Source organism: Equus caballus, chromosome 9, assembly GCF_041296265.1.
Source record: "Equus caballus isolate H_3958 breed thoroughbred chromosome 9, TB-T2T, whole genome shotgun sequence".
In the NCBI taxonomy this organism is placed as follows: Eukaryota; Metazoa; Chordata; class Mammalia; order Perissodactyla; family Equidae; genus Equus; species Equus caballus.
In genome coordinates this window covers 24,629,382-24,654,354 of record NC_091692.1, presented here as the reverse complement: position 1 = coordinate 24,654,354, position 24,973 = coordinate 24,629,382, and the positions used below count along the sequence as shown (strand labels likewise).

Below are 24,973 nucleotides of genomic sequence, written 5' to 3'. Positions count from 1 at the left end.
AAGATACACTTTACCAAATTGCTGTAAGATGGCTTAGAGCAGAGGATAAAAAGGAGTCCTTTACATCCAGAAAACAAAACATCAAAGCAATCAGTCCTACATTCGAGTTCCAGAAATTCCCACCCCGTTCAGTATAATGATCTTAAAGGTATAAAAACCTGTATTCCAGAGTATTTGTCAAAGTCTTTTCTATGATTCTCTTTGAAAATAAAATATATTTGTAAAAGCATCAGTATAAAACAATAACTGTCTGTAACTGACAAAAGGCTTTTAAAAAGGCAATTGACAAGGAAATGTGGGTATTCTTGTGACATACATTTTAGATAGTAACTAGAATCACGGGTAATAACATTATATCAAGACATATCAGATTTCTAGTAATTTTATATAATTTCTAGAACACTTTTTGGCAACATTCACCCACACAATATAATCTAAAAAGGCTTATTGCTGATTTGACCACGCTTCTCATGCAATTTGATATTCCAAAGAAGCCTAATTAGCATAATCTCTCTCTTTTTATAAGGAGAGAGAACAAATCTTTTGAGATGCCCCAGGTTCCCTCTGGAAAATTCCAAAGTTACGCGGAGGTTGAAAAGATTTCATTTGGAATTTGAATATTTTGAAGCTTGTCAAAAATATCAAATGATTTGGGCATTTGACCAACTAGGATCACAGATCATTAAAAAATATTATTTTAGAATCTATTTGACTAAAGTAAAAAAGGAGATGGTTTCAAAGGTAAATACCAAAGGTTACGTGGTTGTAAGAAAAATTTAACTCCTTCAGTACCAAGATGACTCAGTTCTCTTAAATAGTTAAAGACTCGATAGAAACAACACAGGAAATAATTTTGATAAAACACAAAATCTCTGTTTTCTAGGCATATTACTTAAAGGTAAAGAAGTTTTCACAATCTGTCATCAAAAGCAGACCAATTGACCAAGAAAACCTTGTCCTTTCAATGAAAAAGAAATCCAAATTAATTTTGCATCAGCTTATTTTGGTATTAAAACTCATTTTAATCAATTCATTTTAATCTTAGCCAGCTTGACCACATATCAAAATTCCTTTCCCAAGATTCCTTTTCACAAACCTTCATCACGTTTTTATTAGAGCTTTGTCCTATGTTTTCCTCCTACCCATTCCAAAATAACTAGCTTCTATTTAGGACAAAATTACTTTCTTTTCCCTCAACAAAATGCATTTTCACTCCTTATACTTTCTTTTATCAAAATAGACATCCTACTTTCCTTGCATACGGAGATGTTTCCCATATTATTAAACATATTGATTAGAATTCTTAACCCTTAGAATCCTTAATTTCCAGTGAAAAACTAAGAAGTAAGCAATTGTGAATTATATGAGCATTTTGTAGCTTGAAGAATCTATAAATACCTTTATAAATTTCTAGAAATATACACCTTTTTCATAGAAAATTTCTCAGAATGGTATGAAACATGCTCACTAATAGACTCAAATATCTTTAGTTTCTCTGTAATAGGAAGGCAAAAGTAGATAAACCTATGTTTGGTAATTAATGTTCATCTTACCTGGAAACGATTTAGATATTCAATGACCACCCATTATTTAGTTTAACTTAGTATAAAGTTTGATCTTATTTATACTTATTTAAATTACTTGCTTTTAACAATCATGCTTGGATATGACATTAAATAGCCAACTATCATCTTAAATTACTATCTTGCTGACAAATTTTGTCTGAGGTTTAGTAATACTTAATTTATAAGCACTTAATTGTAAGCCAATTAAAAAGAGTTCTTTCATTAATCAACCTTAGCAATATCATCTGGAGGTAGAAAAATATCACATGCATAACATATAGACAGACATACAGACCTTATAGCTTTTGTTTTAAAAATTTTAGCCATGTCTCAGGTACAAAGTTCAAAAGAATCTTGGATCCAAAATGTGTTTCCGGCAGAGGAACTAAGGTTACTTGCTCACATAATGAAAGTTTCAGCACTAGAGATGGTGCGAAAGGGAAGGAAGAAGATGGCACCAGAGGTGGGGCCTGGGCATAAGACAAAGAAAATGGGAGAAGGGAAAGAGAGGCCTCAGAAGCCATTTTGTTTCCCTCAGTTTTTTCTCTATTTTAGCTAACCTAGATATGTTATCTTGTAGTGAGGAGAATTTAGTTTTATACACGTTTGGAAACTTCCTGTTACCAATTAAAATAAACACATCACTAATTTTCCTTAATTTTAGAGCCATGTTCTTCCAATTTGGTTTTAAGAAAAATGAATTTGGGATCTAAGGATCCTCACAATAGTCACTGTAATTTCAGACTACTCTTGGTCAGTCTGACTCACTTAATTAAAAATGCACATGTAAGGGACCCAAAGGTCTCAAAATAAACCCGGTTGGGATCCCTGAAGGAGGGTTTCCCTCAAAACGTTAAGATGACCGGGACTCCATTTCTGAAATTTCCTCTGAAAACCCAAGAAAGTTGCTAGAGTTCTAGCCCTGATCACCGAAGGAATCTAAAACAAAAAGTTGCTGGATTCCCAGCCCTGATTCCGAAAGGAATCTGAAAACCAAAGAAAACTCCTGGATGTTCAGCAAACCGGAACCCCAAAAGGAACTGTGCTACCTTCAGAAAACAACTGAGGACTGACCAAGAATGACGCCTTGGACTCAAGGACAGAGCCTTGAACCAGGAGTACAAAGTCCCTGCCCGGAAAGGACAAAGTCTCTTCTGATCCTGAATAAAGTTAGAGAGCTCAGAATGCAAAGGGAGTGGAGCTTGAAATCTGAGAGGAGATTCTTCAAACCAAAAGTAAGCAGTGACTTGTAGAAGGGATGAGTACAAGGGGCTCAGGGCCAGTACCGCACTGGGTTCTGGGGGCTGTCCTCTCTTGGGGATTGCTTCCTTTGGATCCCATTTTGGACACCACATATGTCAACCTTAAAAATAAAATAACTAGTTATTATACCAGCGAAATTAGTTTACTCAGGAATAGCCAAAGAATTGCAATTCGGGATATGCATAGGCAAATCCAACAAACAAAGGAGAGGGACGTTATTTTATAGAGACAAAGGTGGAAGTTGGGAGGGATTGTTTTGAACAAAAATGCATTGGATGAAAACAAGCGTTCAGGGTGGTGATGGTTTCTCATTGGCTTAGGTGCTGGCATAATCAATTTCTGTTTGGAATGCAATGTGCATTTGTTTCTGTAACTGATAATTCTTTCCTGTTGATAACTTCCATTGGGGTGTGTAATTGACTATCTTTCCATTGATGACTTCTTTCTGTTGGGGTCTGTAATTGACTGTCTTTCCTGTAATTAACCTCAAGTGGTACTTCATGGGAGCTCCCCATTCCAGCCTCCTTACTGCATTTCAAATGATATTTCCCTTTATTAATTTTCACATTTTCTTCATTCTTGCTTCATTCCCTCTCACTTATCTTTCTTTCTTTCCAATTACTGAGTTAGAAATATATGTTCCCCATCTGAAAACACATTTCAAGTGTGTTTTTCAAGATCTGCTGGAATTAGCGTGACTGATTTAGAATCTGTTAGAAGATTACTCTATGAAAAATATTCTCTCAGCAATATAGACATTTCAGCTTTGCAAGAGTAAAACTGATTATACTTGAATCCAAATAGTTGATCACATTTCGCCTGGCTGACTGCTCTGGGCAGATACGTATCTAGTCAATCTTTCTGACAACAGTTCACAACCAATTTGATGGGCACCTCTTCTAACCTATTGGGTGTAGTGCTCACTAGGGTGTTATAAGTAACAACTTAATTTCTCTAGTTCATTGTACAAGTATCAATGGTTGAGATGACAGAACATCATTATAACAGAAACAGAGTGTTCTGCTAAAAAGTTAATATGGCAGAATAACCTGAATGAGTAAATAAAGGTATTTATGTTTTCTTAGTCCCAGGCTCATTACAAAAGAATGAGATATTTTCTCAGAGAATAGTGAGGGGCTTCACATCCTAGCAGTTTGTGCTTCTCTCTGGGTTACCTTAGGCCTGAAGATACCCTGAATATCTTCAAGGGCCCAGTGAAAAATAGGACTGACACCTGACTTCAGTGTCAGGGAAGTAAGGGGAAATTGGTACAGGCTACAAGAACTCCATATGCAAGAATGATAACCGATAACCATTAAAACCCCAGTCTGTTTTTACTAGTTGTGAACATGGGCTCTAGATTTTTATATGAAATATCCACATGTTTAATTGCTGACAATTGATAACAATGTGTAGGTCAGCACTTTATTGGCCCAACTAAGCACATCAGTGAGCTAGATCTGCCCCATTGACAGTGGTGTTTAATTGTTGGCCCAAGGCCTATGGGAAGATCAAGCTACGTATTCTCAGGGAGGTGATGGGGAGCCCATAAATTATGAGAGCTGAAAGAAAGAAAAGTGGTTTCCCTGAGAGTGAGAAGAACAGGGTACTTTGAGTTTCCCAGGTGGGAGAATACTAGTTTCCTCTCAAATATAGGGATCCAAAAGTAAAACTTGTATGGGAAGAGTGGCATGGGCACACAGAAACACGTTTCACTTACATGCTTCTGCTTTGGGTACCTTAGTGGTTGTCAGTGTCAATGCTGGCTGTGAGCATCAAAATAGTGCCTGATTGATGGTGAACTAGGGTTGGCAGCGACAAAGATTGGCCAAAGGAGTCCATGCAACTAGGAAACAGATTCCTTCTTCATTGTTCAGGGTCTTGTTGATGCAGAGGAGGAGGCGGAGCTTCAATCATGATTGACATTGAAGTTCTCAAAAACCCCAGCAAGTGCAGGGACTCAGCCAGACTGAGTTACATTAGAATATTTTAAAAGAAATATGACATATCTTTTACATTAAGTACTGTTATAGTGGGGAGAAAATTTAGAGGGTCCAGTCTTTGAGAAATATAAGCTCAAGCTAAAAGAAGGAAGAGAATGAATCATAATTCTAAGAATAAAAGTCCTGAGGGCTTATTTCCAACTCATTCCCCAGGTTAGAAATCTCTGGGTCGCACGTCACTGGTCTTTGACCACTGGCACCCAGTCAATCATTCTCTCTTTACAATATTTCACCTAGTATAGAGTTTGTAAGCACAGTTTTTGGAGTTAGCCTGGACTGGAATCCAGGCTGGCTACTCTGTTACTTGTCAGCTTGGACAAGTTACATAACTTCTGCCAAATGGTGATAATAGCAGTACCAAGATTACTCAGTGTTGTGCAGATTAACCGAATGGTTGGAGTGGTGCCTGGCATTGTGGTATAGAGTGAGCATTCGATAAAGTTAACTACTCTAAAAGCCATTATCACTACTAATTTTATCACTATAAGTTCAGATTTAAGCGTTTATTACCTAGGTAATTTAAAAATTCTAACATCTCAAGCATTTATCACCAAGGTAATTAAAAAGTTCTAACATCTCCCTTCTCTAGTTCCAATTATTTGGTATCTTGCTTATATTAATCTAGAAGCATGCCCCTAAAACACAGTTTTGATCATTTTCCCCATATCTTAAAGATCTTCATTAATTCTCCATTTTCTGCATAATCATTTTCAAAAAATTTAACATATATTTTGTATGTAAAATGTAGCTTACATTTTAGCTTCTAATGATGTCTATAGCTTCATCTTCCTCCACCATTCCCCCTCTTTTGTCTTAAGTGAGTTGTCACCTAGGCATTAGTCTTGCCCTCCACACTTCTACTTGAGTAACCTTTCAAGACATAAATTTGATCTAATCATCCCACTGATTAAAGTATTTCATGACTTACTGATAAAATCAAATATTTCTTTGGGAAAAAAAAAGTTGGAAGAGATATAACATTTGCTTCACACATTGCTGTGCCAGGCATAGTGATGCAACCTTCACAAATATTGTCCCTAATGTCCCATTTACCCTTCATACAATATGGCAACTCTGGTTGGAAACAGAACCCTGGGTGTGATAATTATGGAATAAAAAGAAAATGGGTTAAGCATGGACAGCACAGTATGTCCTGGGATGTTGATGTTTTACATATGGTGTTATCTGATAGTGAAAAACCCAAGACTTTGGGAAATGACAAGGCATCAAACCATTGTGTGGATGTCTTATTGAACATAGAGCTAGACCACATTCTTGTGGATAGGGCCGTGGTTTATCTAGGGAAGTTTGCAATCAGGTGACAGGAAATATACGAGGATCTTAGCCAAACAAGAAAACAACTTCTCTTCCTTACAGGACAGGATTTAGTTTTGCTTAGATTCTAAGACACTGAGATGCTTCCAATGTGGGCAGGTCATAGGTAAAGCAAGGAGCTGGTCTAGAATAAACCTGATGATTGTGCTTACACAATTATTTTCTTTGTTGTGTTTTCCACCTAATATCCCTATAAATTTCACTAAACCCTCACTAAATTTATTGCCTGATCTCTGTTAAGCTGTTTGATATTGAAGAGGGCACTAATCTTCTTGTCTATTTGCTTGTGTCCATTTACAAATTGATTCACTTCCATGACCCTCAGTTCCAGGCAACAACTGATTCAATTTAAATCACACTATATTTGTTTTTTGTAAAATTTCATATAAATAGAATCATGCAGAATATACCCTTTTGTTTTGACTCCCATTTAATGTTTGTGGGTATGTTTTAAGTTATCCCTTAGGTTTCAGAGTTTCTGTTAAGTTTTCTTCAATCTTTTATTTTTCATCATCTCATTTATTTATTTATTTATTTATTTATTTATCTTCTCTTTATTTCTTTATTGAGGTAGCAGCTTCAGGTTTTTTTTTTATATATATATATTTTTTTAAAGATTTTTTATTTTTTTCCTTTTTCTCCCCAAAGCCCCTCTGGTACATAGTTGTATATTCTTCGTTGTGGGTCCTTCTAGTTGTGGTATGTGGGACGCTGCCTCAGCGTGGTTTGATGAGCAGTGCCATGTCCGCACCCAGGATTCGAACCAACGAAACACTGGGCCGCCTGCAGCGGAGCGCGCGAACTTAACCACTCGGCCACGGGGCCAGCCCCAGCTTCAGTTTTTTTTATATAACTTTCTGTAATTTCTATCCCCTTTTTGCAAATTTGCTTAGTGATTCATTGTTGTTATGCTTGTTTTTAACTCTTCAAATATAATTTTTCTTTACTTCTTTGATGATACCTATAATAGTCACTTTGAAGTCTTTGTCACATCCACATCTAGGAACAATCAGAATCAGTTCATAGATGGCTTTTCCCCCTCCTCAGGATGGATTACACTTTTCTGTTTCTTTGAATGCCTTGTAATTTTTTGTTAAAAATTTGACATTTTAGATAACGTATTTTAACTTTTTTGGATTTTCATTTTCTCCCTCTGACAGTTCTTGCTGTTGTTTTGTTTTTGTTTGTTCATTACTTTAGTAACTTTCCTGGTCTAAATCTGTGAAATCTGTTTCTCTTGCAGTGTGTGACCACTGATGTCTCTGTTTAGTGCTTTTATCTTCTTGTTTTTGTTTTAAAGCTTAGCTTACTAGGGTTTCTGTTTCTGCAGAGACCAAGGTCACCTAATCACAATATATGAATTATGCTCAATCACCTTGATTTACTAAGGTTTCCTTTTTATGCACATAAATCTGTGTATAGGCAGGGGAAAATTCAAAGTTGAGACCATTTTCAGGTGTTTTCCAGCTTCTACTTTTGTTGGACCCTTTCGTATTTCCTATGCACATACATACATACATGCAGCTTCAAGGGAAGTTCCACGTCACTGGGTTTCTCTCCAGTCTCTATTGCAAATCTGCACAATCTCAGCAAGGAATATCCTTACTACAACCATGACAACAAACTCAGGCTAATAGAGATGTTGACTACACTAATCAGGATCTAGGCTGGATAAGTATACCAGATACGAGCCATATGCTTGGCACTCTCTAGGGAAAATGCAGGCACTAGTTGCTATGATTTGTGTCATGTCAACCCTATCATCCAGGCGCCACTGGTCAGGATTAGACACCCAAAGGCACCCAACAATGGGTGGAAGTATGAGATGTGCCTGGCATGAACACTCTGCTCAAGAGTGATGTCTTAGTCTGCTGCAACATAACTAACCCACTCTCTCTGTGAGCTGTAGATGATACAGTAGGGATGTGCATTAGAAAATGATCCACAAACTAGAAAATATAACTGTAAAACAAAAACTTAACTGAAAGAAAAGCAAAAAAGAAGAAAGGGGTTAGTTGGTGGACAGAAAACATAAAGCAAATTAGAAAATATAGGAAAAAGAATGAATAAATTTAAGAAATTTACCTGGCATAGTTAAACTCCTCCACTCCAAAAAAAATTGGCAGCTCTTACCTACTTCTATCAACAAAATAAATGAAATTATGTTTGTATTTTTCTTCATAATAGTTTGCAAAATTCTTGGGACTAGGACCATATATTATTACTTATATGTACAAAAGTTAGCAATTTTTATATATTAATTTCTCTATTAGCAAAAATAGCATATTGAAAATAATTTAATATTATTTCTTGTATATTAGAAATTTGAACTTTTGTAGTTGAGAACTAACTAATACCAGGATTTAGGGTAGGAGAGTAGCTAAGTTTCTAAAAGAAATATAGGTTTGGAGACATTTTATTCCTTTCCATATTGGTGTTAACTTTCTAGAGCTGGCATTGAGTAGCTAGACTATTGGTTTTGGTTTTATCAACAATTATCTTCAAACAATTCTATTTTCAAGATAAATAAAATGGGATAACCAATATGGATTTTCTCTGATATCTTAAATATCTTGTTGAAGTGTAGGGGGCTGAGGTTGGGCAATTAACGGAGGCAACTAACTCCATTGCAAAGATTCTTTAAAAAGTAATCATAGCAGTAATATTAGGAGCTACAGCAATAAGAGCGACAACTGATCAAGCGCCTGTGGTTTGTCTAGCACTGTAAGAGTTATACTTTTCTTCTTATATTCTTCTTCTTACACAGTCATCTGTCACTTAACAATGGGTATACATTCTGAGAAGTGTGTCATTAGGCAATTTTATCATTGTGCGAATATCATAGAGGGTACGTACGCAAACCTAGATCACATAGCCTACTACACACCTAGGCTAAATGGTACTAAACTTTTGGGGCCACTGTCATATATGTGGTCCATCGTTGACTGAAACAATGTCATATGGCTCGTGACTGGACTTATTCTTATTCTTATATTCTATATTTATCATATATAAAACCTATGATAATTAGGACAACCGTATATGGTGAGTACCATTATACTCATATTACAGTTGAAGACACTGAAGCCCAGAGATATATGTGACTTGTCTGAGTCACCTGTTACCTAACCTACAGTTACCTGAGTGTTGTACCATGGATTTGAATGTAAAAACTCATCTTCTTTCTTCTCTTTTTCTTCACCATTTGTCATATATAATTTACAGACAGATCATTAGGGGGCCTTAGTTTTCTGGAAATGTGGTATCTGTGTCTTGAAAATACCAATATAATATCTATGATCTGTTTCTAGGTGTATAACCATAGCGTTCTAAAGGAAAATTTTTAAAGATTATTATTGTTTTTAAATTACTTATTCTCTATATACTAAAACTTTAGGACAAAAAAAAAGAGACTAGCCCTTTAATAATGTAGTAATCTGTATATTTAGTACAAGGCAAGTAAAATAAAATAATATAAAATGAGTGATCATCTTATATATGAAAGCATAATTTGAATGAAAAATTTTAAATTTTTATAAGGTGATTTTTAGTGAATTATATTATTTACCATATTTTAAAAGAGTTTGTAAGTTTGAGATGTGTATTTTTATGTGAGACTGTCAGACTAGAATGCCATTTCATTTGTTGATACAGTTAACATATACTATATATTTTGTAAAATCAATTTAATTATATGATGAACATCATGAGAAAATTATACTTTGCAAAAACACTTTAAGACAATTATAGCTCAATTTTGCTTCTCTAGAATGACAAATAGCAGAATTGCCCCCTCCCCCCGCCAATAACATCCTCAAGTCAGAAAGAGCCAGAAGATTAGATTACAAATTCTAATATTTCTTGCTACAGTAATATTTTAATGTCATTACAAAAGAATAACATCCAGCCCTCTGGTAATTATTAAATTAAGCCCTCAATGTTTTATAGCATGTATGAACTCAGAACAGAATCTGTGGTACGAGAAAAACCTGGAAGAATATCTATTCTAACACCTCATCAGCACCACCGAGTTATCTGATGAAGGGCTTGACCAGCTTCGACTTGAATAGGTCCAAGTCTGTAGAATTCACTGCCTATTACCAGATCCCATTCCAAGAATGTTCAGTTCTAATTTTTGTAAAGTACTTCTCTGAACTGAATCCTCTGAAAGTTATATTCATTTGCCCTAGTTCTACCCTCTGTGGTTAAACTAACAAGACGTAATCTTTTTTCCATATGAAAGTACTTTTGTTATTTGAAGCCAGTCATCAAATCTCTTTGCATTACCTAATCTCAGAGTTTTCAACTATTTCTCTTGATTTTGAGACCCTCACCATCCCCTGGAAAAACTCCACTTACTAAATGTCTCTGAATGATAGAAAGTAAGGCAGTGTTATTGTTCACTATTCCTAGATTTTATTCAGGAGATCCTTAGAGTGAAGAGTTAGCATCCATAATTTTGACTATTTTAGAGAAAATTCAAAAGCCCATGACATGAACTCATTAGGAGTTTTGCCAACTGAAAAATTTGAATTGCCTATGTTCTAAGACTGCCGTTGAGATGCAAATCACTTAATGGATAAGAGTGAGTGAGCAAACCTGATCAACCAGAATCCATATCTCCATGTAGCTTTTTGATTCTATAATCCTTGATGTGCAAATACAAGGTAACTTTTGTTATAGTGTATGTGTGTATCAGTGAAAAGTGACCAGGGTGGTGTTGGAAGTAAAGTGCCACTAAAAGGTCTGAGAACATCATGATGATTGTCACAAGAAAATATTTTGATAATTCATTCTTTAAATTAATCTGATGTATGACATGAGTGAGTCTCCCACATATGTTCTACATACATTTTTAAGGCAATTAATAAAAACGACAATGATTGTCCAACCAGTGTAAATTTTCTCATCTAGTGATGAATAACAATTTATTGACAGGTAATTAACTTCGGAGCTAATGATATGTCCAACAAATGCAAGATGCCATGCCGAAATGTGATTTGAGGAAGAGTCAAGAGAATTCAGCATTTCTGCATGTAGAAACTTACAGATTCAAGAAGGTCTCAAGATATGTCCTTCATGAATCTAGAGAAATGGGAGCCCTCATACTCTGACCCTGCTGTAATGTAAAAGTAAAATGTCAATGGGAATGGGAATGTAAAATGATGTAACTGCTTTGCAAAACAGACTGACAGTTCCTCAAATGATTAAATGTAGAGTTACCACATGACCCAACAATTTCATTCCTAGATATATACCAAGAGAAATGAAAACATACGTCCACACAAAGACTTGTATATGAATGTTTATAGCTGCATTATCCATAATAGCCAAAAAGAGGAAATAATCCAAATGTTGATCAACAGATGGATGGATAGATAAACAAAATGTGGCATTTCACACAATGTAGTATGTAGCCGTAAAAAGGAATGAAATGTTGATACATATTACAACTAGGATCAAACTTGGAAACAATATGCTTAGTGAAAGAAACCAGTCACAAAAGTCCACATATTATATGATCCCATTCATATGAAAATCCAAAATAGGGAAATCTATAGAGATAGAAAGTAGAAAAGTGTTTGCTTAGGGGTGGGTTAGGGGAAAGTACACAATAAGGGGCTGTTAAATGATACAGGATTTCTTTTTGAGGTCACAAAAATGTTCTAAAATGGACTAGAGTAATGATTGCACATATTTGTGATTGATTATGCTAAAACTCATTGAATTGTACACTTTAAATTTACACTATAAATGGGTGAATCATAGATGGTGTAGGAATCACATCTCAATAAATAAATTAAAAGAAGGATGAGGTTAATCTCCATGTGATAAAAGAGGAAGATACTCAGGGTACATTGCTAAATTTTGAAAAAGTTGTCAGAACGGAAGAAATTGGTGGTGCAGAAATGGAGGGATATTCCAGAACCTACTAAGAAATACAATGATATAATAGGTAGAAGAGCTACAGGGTTACCTCTGGCTGGAAGGATTTCTCATTCATCTTCATATCCTTTGGTCAACTTAACAAGAATCAACCACGTATACAGTCCCATAAATAGTATAAATAACTAAGACTGGGGGCTCAGGTGAGGGCTACAAGCAGAATCTTCTCTTTCCATGGAAGAATTACTCGAGATTCTTCTAGCATCAAGTGTGGCTGATGAGAACTTTGTTGCCTATTTGAATATTCTTCCTAAGAAAATATTTATTTAGTTATTTTTTTCCTTTCAGAAGGCTTTTAGAATCTTCTTTATATCCCTGGAGATCTGAAGTTTCACAAAAATCCTTCTAAGGATGGATTTTGATTTTAATTCTATTTAATCTGCATTTAATTCTAATTTGAATTAGCTGTATAGAAGACTTTTATTCTGAAGACCTTCAACTCATTTCTTTTATACTTGTCTCAATTCCATTTTCACTCAGCCTCCCTCACAGCACTCAAGTTCCTTTTCTATTTTCAGTCTGAATTTTTGTGTTTAAAATCTAGGAGACAGTTTTATTCAAATCTCAGTCACTACTGTACCACTTTTAATTCTTGGCAGTCATATTTTTAATTTCGAAGACCTTTTTCTTTTTCTATGATTTTTCCTTTTTTCATAAATGTTTGTTCTTATTCTATGGCTATAAAATCTTTGACTCTTTGGGTACATGTGTGAATATGTTGATTGCTCATTTTACTCTAGCAAACTACAGCAGGCACAGGCACCTCAAATCAGAATAAAAAGGCCTTTACCCTGGCATGTTCAATTACTATAAAGTCACACCAGAATCCTAGCTATTCCTAGGCAGATCGATTCATTTATTTTAGAGGGGCCTCTAGTTTTCTTCGCATGGTACAAACTTCAAGCTCAGTCATGCTACTTTTATGGGGCCTTGGGTGGACTGAGACATCACGGATGTTGTCAAACAATGACATCATTTTTTTGCCTCACTGGCTGGTGCCCCTTGTGAGTTCCTGCTGAGCCCCCAATAAAATTGTCCCAGATATCACTTTCTAAACTGATCCTCTGTTTATTCTGGCTTGTGGTTATTTCTGCTTTGTTTCATCTGTCACCACACACATGTCTGTTTCTTGTCTTCCAGAATTGTATTAATAACTTTAGTTCACTGTTGGCTTTCACTCTTATTTTCTTGCTATTGTGGATTTATTCACTTTTATCACACCTTTATTTTTCCTTCAACGGGGCTTTGTAAGAGCCAGGAGGCATATGAACTGTTCTCAGGCCACCATCTTGAACTAAGAGATATGAGAACCAAGAAAAATGTGAAATGGTATTTTTACAAATGAATTCCTGAGTAGTAAAGCCCTGCCCAAAGGAGAAGGAAATGTAGTTAAGTGGACTATACCGACTAGAAGAGGTAGAATGTTAACAAAATTGGCAACGAAATTCAGAGCAGGGCTTGGTCCAAACCATGACCACAATGCCAAACACAAAACCAGATGAAGCCATGGGAAGTTGTAAGGTATAAGGAGACACTAGAACTTACAGAAAAGAAGGGCCTATCCAGGAGAAGGGTTAAAAAGAGGCCCTGGTGACATGGGGCTTTGAGTGCTACATTTTTGATAAAATAGATAACACTGAGGCTCTGTCTATTCTGGAAAAGGAGGCTGACAAGAAGAATGCAATGTTTTGAGAACATTGTCACACCAGTTGTAAGCAATAGACTGGATTAAAGAGAGGCTAGAGCGGGAGAGATCGCATGTGAGTTTGTTGCTGGAGTGCGGGAGTCAGGGTCTAGGGAACTGGCAGAGGATTGTGGCTGTGGGCACAGAAAGGCAAGAGGTAAGCAAGTCATCTTGCTGCTTGATTTAGCTCCATTTATTATATTTTTCTTCCAAAAGGGGAACAACAGGAGCCAGCCCCGTGGCGTAGTGGTTCAGTTCAGCATGCTCTGCTTCAGCGGCTTGGGTTCCCAGGTTTGGATCCCAGGTACGGACCTCCACCACTCCTCAGCCATGCTGATGCAGTTACCCACATCCAAAACAGAAGAAGACTGGCACAGATGTTAGCTCAGGGCTAATCTTCCTCAGCAAAAGAAGGGGAAACAACAAAACAAGAACAACAACAACAAAAGCAGGATCTGAAACAAAATCTATGAAATCAGAGTTGGAGATAAAATAGGTAGATATTATACTACTTTTCTACTTTTCTATCCTTAAAAAAACATACAATTAAATAAGATGAAGGAAAAAAAGAATAAAGGGGAGGCATAAGAATTTTGATTGGTAGGCGTTATACCTGCAAATGCACAGTGTGGTTTTAAACCCCAGCTCTACAAGTTGCTTGCTCAGATAAAACTGACAATTGACTAAAATTCTCTGAGTCACAGATATCTCATCTTTAAAATGGGGGTGATAGTAATACTACCAACCTCATAGAATTCTTGGGAAACTAAAGCAAGATGGTACATGGAAAACAAAGACTGCCTATTATCACTATATAAGCTTTGCAATTTTTTTAAAGATACAGAATTTTACAGATATATGAGGCATATCTCATTCTATGCAAACTACACTTAAAAGTCAGTAGTGTTTTGCCACAATAATTTGCACTAATAAAAAATAGAACTAAAGAAAAATACATTAGGTAAAAACAATGCTAATTTTAAAAATTACTCATTGAATCTTGATTCTTATTCCAATTAAATAAAACAAAAACATAGTTATTGGACTATGACTGTTTCCTTATTAATTTAACAAATATACTTTCATTACAGGATGCGTTATAGTTTTACATTTTAAATACTTCTAAGTAATCTAAAATTTTTGTTTCTAAATCTCCAGTATATATTGTCATTAACATGTTGTCTATGTGTCTAATTCTGCCCTACAATATAATGATATAAGATCGTCTTGGATTTCATATTAGTGTTGAGGACAGCATTTCCTTCTGGAGTTGAAAAACGTTGAGGCAAAACCAAGAGTAACAAAGTCATTCAGATGTAGGAAGTGATTAAGATAAAATACAGTACTATTTATGGTGATTAATTTTTGCAATATTGCATGTGTCCATTTGTGTTTTATGTCTAGGAAACACAATATCAGCAGAATGTAACGTCTCATTTCTGCTCATTCTTTACTCACGTGAATGACTATTTAGAATAATTGCCAAGAGTTGCTTAATTTTCATGTCCTTGTCTTAATGGCTAAGGAAAGCCTGATGGTTGTTACTGTTCTTTAGGGTAGATTGGAGGCAAGAAATGAGTTAGTTAGGAAATTAAAGTAAATTTTCTCCGCATACTTAGATAGTGTAGTACTTTCTTGAAGAGTTAGAAAACCAGAATCTTACATGAAATATCAATTCTCAAAGCATTATTATTGATAAAATTCAGGGTTTTCTCTTTGGTTGATTCAAAATACTCCTCCAGATTTTCAGAGACTCATGATCATAATTATAATCATCAAGTGTTATATCACTGTTAATTTACTGGCAAAAGAGAGCCATGGATTTAAAAATGTCATTTAACTCATAGTACTGCATTTGTCATAGTTTTCTTTAAAACTTTAGAACTGAAGTAATAAACCAATCAGAGCCAAGTCTCTTCATCCATAGATTAATAAAATTAAATCCTTAAAGAAGAAGAACTTTTGCAAGGAAACTATAAGAAATACTTCAGCATATCCAGATTTTGGTTTTTGAGTCCAGCAACTCACATACATGAATATTGATGAAGGCTGGTCAATAACAGAGTTTCTTCTATAAAATAAGTGTTTAAAGTGTGACTTGGGTAGTTGTGTGAAAATGTGAATTGAGCATATCCTAGTTGCTGATCCTTTTAGTTGTGGGACGTGGGACGCCGCCTCAACGTGGCCTGAAGAGCGGCGCCATGTTCGCGCCCAGGATCCAAACCCTGGGCCACCACAGAGGAGCTCGCAGACTTAACCCCTCGGCCACAGATCCGGCCCTGTGAATTGAGCATTTATTAATGACACCGCTTTGGGGCAGGATCCTGACTGGATAACTAAGGTTGCCTTGGGTCCTTTTCATTAGGCAGCAGTGTTTGCTTCATCTCAGGTGCCAGACCCTGGTAGGCATTGTGATCTTTTGCTTATCACACTCTGTTGTGAAGTGTTCTGCAATTTATTTTGATTTGGTGCCTTTTCGCTGTCTTATTTCAATTTTATGCTCCATTATGAAAATGGGTGGTAAACATGTAATGAATTTATATAAAAATCACTGAGCTAATCCTCATGCTGGCGGAATGGATTGCAATTTAACAAACTCTTGGAATTACTAATCAAATGGTGGATTATCTCAGTGATATTTAGGGTTTTATAGCTATATACTTATAACTTTTTTAAAATCATTATTATCAAACATTCCTGGAGGAAAAATAACTTTATTATTGTAAGTCTGTTGCTCTCCAGTCCAGATCTGTTTTTTCCATTAAAATTGCTTTTGTGGCTCAAATATTTAATAACTTGAGATTTCTCAAATGTGATTCTTGAGTTATACCAGAGCAAACTCTCCCCAGCAGTAGTCGACAGCATGCGAATCAGCTCCGCTAACCATTCCTCTCACTAACACATCGCTCACACCAATCTGCGTGCCCCCCAACACCTTAAATGCTTGTGTTCTTCTAAACAAACAAACAAACAAACAAAAACTTTAGGAAAAAAGAGCCTAATATAAAATCTGCATAGAGCTTATAATGGACAGCTGCTCCTTAACATTCCTCATCCAAAAGGCAGTGGTGTCATATAAGAGTGAATGGCAATAGGGCCATAAAATGCTTTCCACCTGTCATTCATTCATTGTACACTGGCCAGGTGCAAATAAGTGCTGGTCCTATGGAACTTGCAGGGACCTTTTGTATCCTGATTCATACTTTAAATACGAATAATAATTCATCATTCATGGTGAAATATTGAGACTCATTCTTACCCATAATTCTGTTATGGTCATTTTCTGATCATGTAATTCTTTCACCAGTAAGTAGGAGAGAATAACAGTAACATAAATAGAGCATTATTTTTTTTTTCTTATCTTTTTCTTTGAGTCAAACTTTGGGAAGTAAGAATGATTATCCCCACTTTATAATTAAGCATGCAACAGCTTTCAAAGAGGTCAAATGACTCCAAGTCAAAGAATGTTGTAGGGCCCAAATTTCATCCCATTGCCATACACAGAGATCCATGTGTTTTCCATATATCATAGCAACGGTTTAGATTTAATTTTTCAAGCTGTAAATATTTTTCGGATAAATTATAAATATCCAATACAATATCAACATTCTGAGTATTAATCTTGGAAAACATAGGGGTGTCTTGCAAGAGTTGCAGGCACTGCATTTGCGGAGCATGGCATGAGTGGTGCTGGAGCCATATAAATGCAAGAATGCAATCCCGGCCACCTCCTAATTCCTTTCTCTGTTTTTCCTTTCTGTTTCAACTTCCTCCACATAGCCCTTAACATCTGGACCCTTGGAATAATTACATTTAATCACCGGATTTTGGTGGCAAATGAAACAGACAAGAATTCATACATTTGCAAGTGCCCTCAGAAATCATAGAATGATGATGTCTGAGAAGAACCATTTTCCCATTGACAGAAAATTTTCAATAATCCATTAAAGATACACTTTTTTCTGTCACTATCTGTTTAAAATAGGAAGCTCACATACGCTCATCTTATTTCTGTCTCCAAAATTCAAGTGCTTTAATAACACATATATGCTAAATCCCTTAGTTTATCTTTGGATAGATACTTGGAATTGTTTTTCTAATACAGTTCCACACATTGGATCGTGTGGAAAGGAAAGGGAAAGACTAACTCTTACTGAGTGGACATGCCAGACACTATCCTGTTTACTTAATACCCAATATTTTAGTCAATCCTTAAAACCATTCTTTCGGAAAGACATTAGTATCTCCATTTTAGTAGACAAGGAATTTTGAGTGTAAGTCAGCTAATGTACTGGTCTAAATGAAGAGTGATGAAACATCGTTTTGAACAGGACTGTCCATACCTTCCACTATGTAACTATATTATTGGGCTATAGTGGTTAAGGGACTAAGGCTTTCTTTGCTTTTTTTCTATTACACTAGCTTTGAAGATACCTTTTCCTTAGACTATAATAAATTTCAATACCTGGTAAATATATTAGGGAGGATCCCTGTAACTTTTGACAAAATTTAAACTGCTAATTCCAGAGTTGATATTTAGATAACAGAAGGTTTTTTTTCCCACTTAACATTAAATTCATTAATAACAATACCACAAAATTACTTCTGCCTAAAACCTCATAAAACAGGAACTAATCAAAGCAAATACACTTAACAGCTAACGATCATTTTAATTTAGCTGTAAATGCCTCAAAGGCTAGTAATTAGAGAGCAGTTAGACGCTTTTTGTTTTGCAAAATAAATTATTGCTGCATGTTTTGCCATAATTTTCTCTATTTAATTTTGCTAAAACAGTATTCTCTGTGCAAAATTTTTAAATAGATCTAATGGCTAGATAACTTAGATAACCATATTACAATCAATCTTTTGCTTAAAATAATATCTCATGAAGATGTTTTGAACAGTAAGACTCGCCACAAATGTGTTATTAAACAACAACAAAAAGAGCCAACTAAAAAAATTCTTTGCAGCCTTGATTGCATGGAACTGCTCACTCTAGATTTAATGAAGGGTTATTTGTTTAGCAATAGAGATGTGAGTCATATACCCTGACAATATTAGGGCTCTAAATAATGAAGGTTAACCTAAAATTGCATATTTTCCCCAAACAGACATGATCATTGGTATTTTCAATTTAGTGGTTATATCAGTAGAACCAAAATTGCAACACTAAATTAGAAATCAATGAGATGAAGTTGTCCTCTTACATTTATACATGGCTGGTCTAGAGGTGTCAACAGAGGGGGTACCCGCAGGGAGTTTGTCCAACTAGATGGGGAGAACACCAAATACAGAATTTCAAATAGTGCCAACAACCATTCTTGAAAGACAAAATTCTTTTTAAGAGAGAGACCGTCAAGAGAGTGAGGTACAGGGGCCGTAATTTTGAACTCCAGAATGAGAAAACAAAAGCATCCTTAAGTGATTTGAGAGTAAATTGATACCTGTTAGAGGAAAGGGCTAAATTTCAGATACGTAACTATGGCAGCTGCCATTTCTTCTCCACTCCCCAATAAAAATAGTTGTATTTTTTTTTTTTTGCTTAAGATATGAATAATAGACGCTCATTTAAAAGGAATCAAATAATCATACATATTATATAAAGAAACAAATAAAGGCCACTTGGAATCTCCAACCCTGAGATAAAGATAACTGTTAACTTTTCAAGGACTATCCATTTGTGCTTTGTATTGTACATACATGCACAAATAAATACAATTTTACAGGAGTAGGAAGGCCACCCGCATTGTATTTTATGGGGATGGTTTAGCCCTGGAGGCGTGCAACGTGCAGATACCACAAATGGAGTCATAATACTCATGCTGTTCTTGTTATTTTGATTTTTTTTCTTTTGGAGGATGTAAGGCCTTCCCTTTTATCAGTACCACAGTGTCTACCTCCTTCTAAGGACATTAGGACATGAAATTTAATCATGTAGATATGTAATCATACCTGTAATTTTGGGTCCAGTTTTGGAAATGTTAGGTCATAGCACCTAAGTTTTCTTCTCCTTGCTTTTCTTACTTTTGTTTTTTTTTGTAAAGACTGATTGATGTTCCATCTCATGCACGTGTCCCAATCTATTCAATTTTCCCTTATTGACAGTTCCAATTCTTGGCCATGATGAGCAAGGCTGAAATAAACGTCCTTTTATATGTCCTCCCAACTTGGTGCTTAACTTTCCATGGAATGGATTCACAGGAAAGAAATTTCTGAATTGAAGTCTAGATAGTATAAATTTTAATAGGAAATCTATAACTCTTTATGTTTCTTACTGCATTGTTTCTGGGTAACCTTTTCCCGACGCCATCACTGGTTATAGATCTTGCCGTACTTTATAATTGTTCCTTGTCTGACCTCTGGTGAATTTCAGCATCAGTTCAGACGCTGATTGACTCCTTGGATTTGCTCCTCAGGTCTTTGTCCATTGTTCTGTCTTGTGTCTTTTTCTTGTCAATTAGTCAGGATACTGTTTTATTATCAAAATTAACCCTTTGCATCTAGAGAAAATTAGTATTTTTGCCCACATCTACTTTTTATCTAACATTTTTGTCATATAAAATTGTGCAATTTTTCCATATTCAGCACATAAATATAGATCATCTTTTCCTTTTATAACTTCTGGGGTATGAAGTCTTACCTAGGGAGATCTCTCATACCCCCCTGTACGTGTAGGGATTTATCTTTTCTGCAAGGAAATTTCTTTTTATTTTGTATATTTAAGCTTTTAATCTACTTTGAATTATTTTTATATATGATATAAGATGGAATTCATTTATCATTTCTTTACACAACAAATTGTGGCAGTTTATCCTTTTCTTCCACATTTTTTTGTATTTTTTTCTATATTAAGGATCTAATTCTGAATTCTGAATTCCTGATATGTGTATCTGTTCCTATACTAACGCCACATTGAATGATGGATACATAGTGTGTTCCAATAGCTGGTAAGTCTCCTCTCAGTTTCTTATATTTAGAAGTGCATTATGTTTCCTACGACAATTAAGATTCACTGTGAACTCTACTCACTTTATGTACTTTCAAATGAGTCTTTTGAATTGTTCATTAGAACTTCATTGAACTTATATGTAACTGTGGGAATGTGATACTTCTAAGATATTAGATTTTCCCATTCAAGAACATATGTTTTTCAATTTATTCAGATTCATCTCATGTCCTTCAACCAACATAGTTTTTCCATGTAGGTATTGCTATTTTCTTGTGAATATATTTCTTAATATTTTAGAGGGTTTTTTGGTCCCCATTGGAAATAGAATACCATTTTTAATTTTCATTTTTAGGCACTTATTGCTAGAGTTAGCAAAGCTATGCACTCTGGATATTTATCTTATATGTGTTCACGTTATGAAATTCTCTTAAGAATTGCAATATTTTATAGAGATTTTTTGATTATCTGGGTATGCAATAATATCATAAGGAAGAAGAAAGAAAACTATCTTTTCAAACATTTATGTCACTTATTTTACTTTTTGTTATATTGCATTTCCTAAAGCCTCAAAGGCAATGATAATTTGTAATATCATTGTAGGAATTTCAGCGTATTTCCTAATTTTAACTAAATTTATTAAAATTATTTTAGTGATTACTATTTTAGATATTTGTCTTTAATTTTTATTTTTTTGTAGTTTTTATTTATTGTAGTTTTTTTAGTATTTTTGTAGTATTTTTAATTGTAGCATTTAGTTCTGTAGTTTCTATTACATTTAAGTAGTTCTCTTTTCTTTTATTACAGTTTTTGTTAGCAATGTAGTAGGATTTAATAAATGTATTTTCAGCATCTCTTCGTATATTTTTTCTCCATTAACTTAATGATGCAATTGATTGTGTAGATTTCCTGATATTGAACCCCTCTTGCATTCTTTAAGATAAACCCTGCTTGCTCATAGCATTTTATTCTTGTAATACATTGTAAAATTTCATTTTCTAAGTGTTACTTAGAATTTTTATAACTTTATCAATAAAGGAGATTGAGATTGACCCACATTACGTATTATTTTTCCTTTTCAGGTTTGTTTTGTTCTGTTTTTTCGTCTTCTTTTTCTCCCCAAATCCCCCTTGTACATAGTTGTGTATTCTAGTTGTGAGTGACTCTGGTTGTGCTATGTGACGCCGCCTCAGCATGGCCTGATGAGCGGTGCCTTGTCTGTGCCCAGGATCCGAACCAGCGAAACACTGGGCCACAGAAGTGGAGCGCGCGAAGTTAATCACTCGGCCACGGGGCCGGCCTCCAGGTATGTTTTTAATGCTAGTTTTATAAATCAAATGTAGAACTTTCCATCTGCAATAATTTTAATAATCTTAGAATTATTTGTTCTTTAAAGGCTAAATAAAACTCATCTCTGAAACCTTCTGCCTTATGATCTTTTCATGCTAACTTTAACCACCTTTCTAACTACCACAGTGGTGACTAGCCTACTCAAATTCTCCATTTTTTCTAACATCAGTTTTGAAACTTTGGCGATGTGTAGACAGGCAAACATGCAGTTTCTGCAAGTTTTCCTTTCTTTCAATGAGATACGTGTAGTCATCTCTAAGGGTTCTTTATCTCCTTTCTCATTTCTCTTCTATTTTTGCTCTCTATTTTTTCTATTATCAAGATTGCAAAGACTTTATCTATTTTATTAGATAATCATAAAAAAATCTAATTTTCTTCTTTTTTCTCTATGAATATATGCATTTTAAATCATAATGTTCTTGATACACTACTTTCTCTGTATTCTGTAAGTTTTTAATTTTTTTGCAAATTATTCTATCCATTGGTTTTTGGATAATGAGCATTTTTTGCATGTATTGTTTGATCTAGGAAAATGTTTTTAATTTCAAAGTATTTAATATAATTCAGTCACCTTTTATTATTTATTTTTAAAATTTCTATTATGACAGAGAAAGTGTGTTTAAACTTCTACTTAAAAAGTTTATTAGATTTCATTGTAGTCAAGTACATACTTTTCTATTTTATTATTAATTTTAATTTTTATCTTAATCATGCTGATATGCTAATTTTAGAAGATAAAACGTAAAAAAAAGTATTAGAAAGAATTCTTGCGTCTACTCTATGTAGATTACTTAGATAGTTTTTCTTTATCCCTTATTTTTACTGGCTTGATCATAGTTGCTCTTCATTTCCTTTTTACTTTTGAAAACTTGAAGAGATTAATCTCTTTTTAAATTGCTTTTTAATAGCTACCGCACAGTATAGTTTTCTAATTATCTAATTATAATTATTTACCTATCTCCTTCACGACATAGAATATTTTCTCTTTTACTATTCTCATTCTTCTCCTCTACTCTTTCCCTCATTTCAGTGAGAAATTTGGAGAGCTTTCTTGCTGTTACTCCCATATTTCAATTTCTGTGTTTTGTAGGATAATTCTGAACTTAGAAATTACCTTGGTATATGTCTCTTTCATTTTGAAAGTTTTTCTTAAACTCATATTATATATTTCCAGAAAACCTATATTTTAATATATTAAATATATGTATATTAATTTCTCATTACTTTTTCCTCTTATCAGGATTTGCCCCCATCTCAAGGTCCTGATTTGTAGCCTCATTTGCTGTCTGGTTCGAGTGAAATATTTGTTCTTAGATGGGCACTTGGTAATATACTCTCAAAGATTTTGAATATCTTTGAATTTTTTTTAAATTCTGTCAGGTGAATAACTCTTGATTGACTATAGGATTCTGAAGTGACAGTCCTTTTAGCTTAGTAGTCTGCTGATGATATTCCACTGACTTCTAGCTCTCATAGTTATGAACACACATTCCAAAGGCAGTATGCTATTTTTACAGGGATTATTTGTTCTATCAAGACTCTTATAAAAAAATTTATGTATATATATGTAAATATTGAATGTACATATTTTATAAATACATGTAAATATTAATTTTTGCATTTATATATGTGTAGATTTCTTTTTCCAAGGGTCTGATAGAGAGAACAAATTACTCCCCTACAAAATAACAAACTGCCTTTGGAATGTTTGTTCATAACTATGAAAGCTTTATAGAGATAGATATAAAGATAGATATATTGGTGTATAGATATATTGGTATATAGGTATTTTTCTATATAAATATTTACCAAAACTTATCATTAATTCATCAGAGACCAACCTTTATTTCAATTTATATACAGCTATGTGTCGCTTAACGAAGCAAATACATTTTAAGAAATGCATCATTATGTGATTTTGTTGTGGTGCAAATATCATCGAGTGTACTGAAGGGGAATAAAATTTGCCACCCCAGAATGTGTCTTAACATGAGGATTATTTTAGGCTGATTATTTTTAAGAAAAAAAATACTCAGAAGGTTTTCTTGTTACCTCCCCCTTACCTGCCTAAAAGAATTCAGATTAAAAAACCTGTCTCAGGGAGCTGGCCTGGTGGTGCAGTGGTTAAGCTCTCACATTCCACTTCAGCAGCCAGGGTTCACCAGTTCGGATACTGGGTGCAGACCTATGCACCACTTGTCAATCCGTGCTGTGGCCGGCGTCCCACATATAAAGTAGAGGAAGATGGGCACCAAGGTTAGCTCAGGGCCTGTTTTCCTCAGCAAATAGAGGAGGATTGGCAACAGATGTTAGCTCAAGGCTAATCTTCCTCAAAGAAATGAGAAAAAACCCAAACCTGTCTCAGAAAGTAAGCTATTACCTTAACATAACATGAACTAGGTGGTAGAAAGCGAGACACCTAGAAAAAGGTGGTAGAAAGCGGCTCCTCTCTGTTTTCTTCTGTGAAACTTGTTTTCCAAATGTTTGCTTCTTTTCACCTACTTGTGAATTGCCTTTGTTTCCTTTGAGGCCCCTGACTCTCCCACCCCCAACCTCTTCTTTTGTTTTAGGTTGAAAATGGTATTTAAGGTGAAGGCTTCAGTCATTTTGGTGAGTTAGTTTTTCTGGGTTTCTTCCATGTGTACATGTTATTAAACTTTTGCTTGTTTTTCTCCTATTAATCTGTCTCATGTCAATTTAATTCTTAGATCAGCCAGAAGAACCTAGAAGGATAGAGGACAATTTCTTCCTCCTCTACAGTACTTACACAAACCTAGATGACGTAGCCTACTACACACCTAGGCTGTATGGTACTAATCTTGTGGGACCACCGTCGTATACGTGGTCTGTCGTTGACGGAAGTGTTGTTATGTGGTACCTG

At 34.9% G+C, this 24,973-nt stretch overlaps 1 long non-coding RNA gene across 6 annotated transcripts in view; it reads left to right on the top strand.

The window, feature by feature from the left end:
* LOC111774944 (uncharacterized) overlaps positions 1-24,973 on the top strand; it is a 188,860-nt gene that overhangs the window by 67,866 nt on the left and 96,021 nt on the right. For 4 of the 6 annotated variants that reach the window (XR_011421269.1, XR_011421272.1, XR_011421270.1 and 1 more), the window contains exons 2-5: positions 11,105-11,226; positions 14,013-14,292; positions 20,650-20,743; positions 21,825-22,048. This is a non-coding gene — a long non-coding RNA (uncharacterized lncRNA). The remainder of the gene's footprint in view (positions 1-11,104; positions 11,227-14,012; positions 14,293-20,649; positions 20,744-21,824; positions 22,049-24,973) is intronic. The other 2 variants (XR_011421274.1, XR_002810297.2) reach the window with 2 other exon arrangements.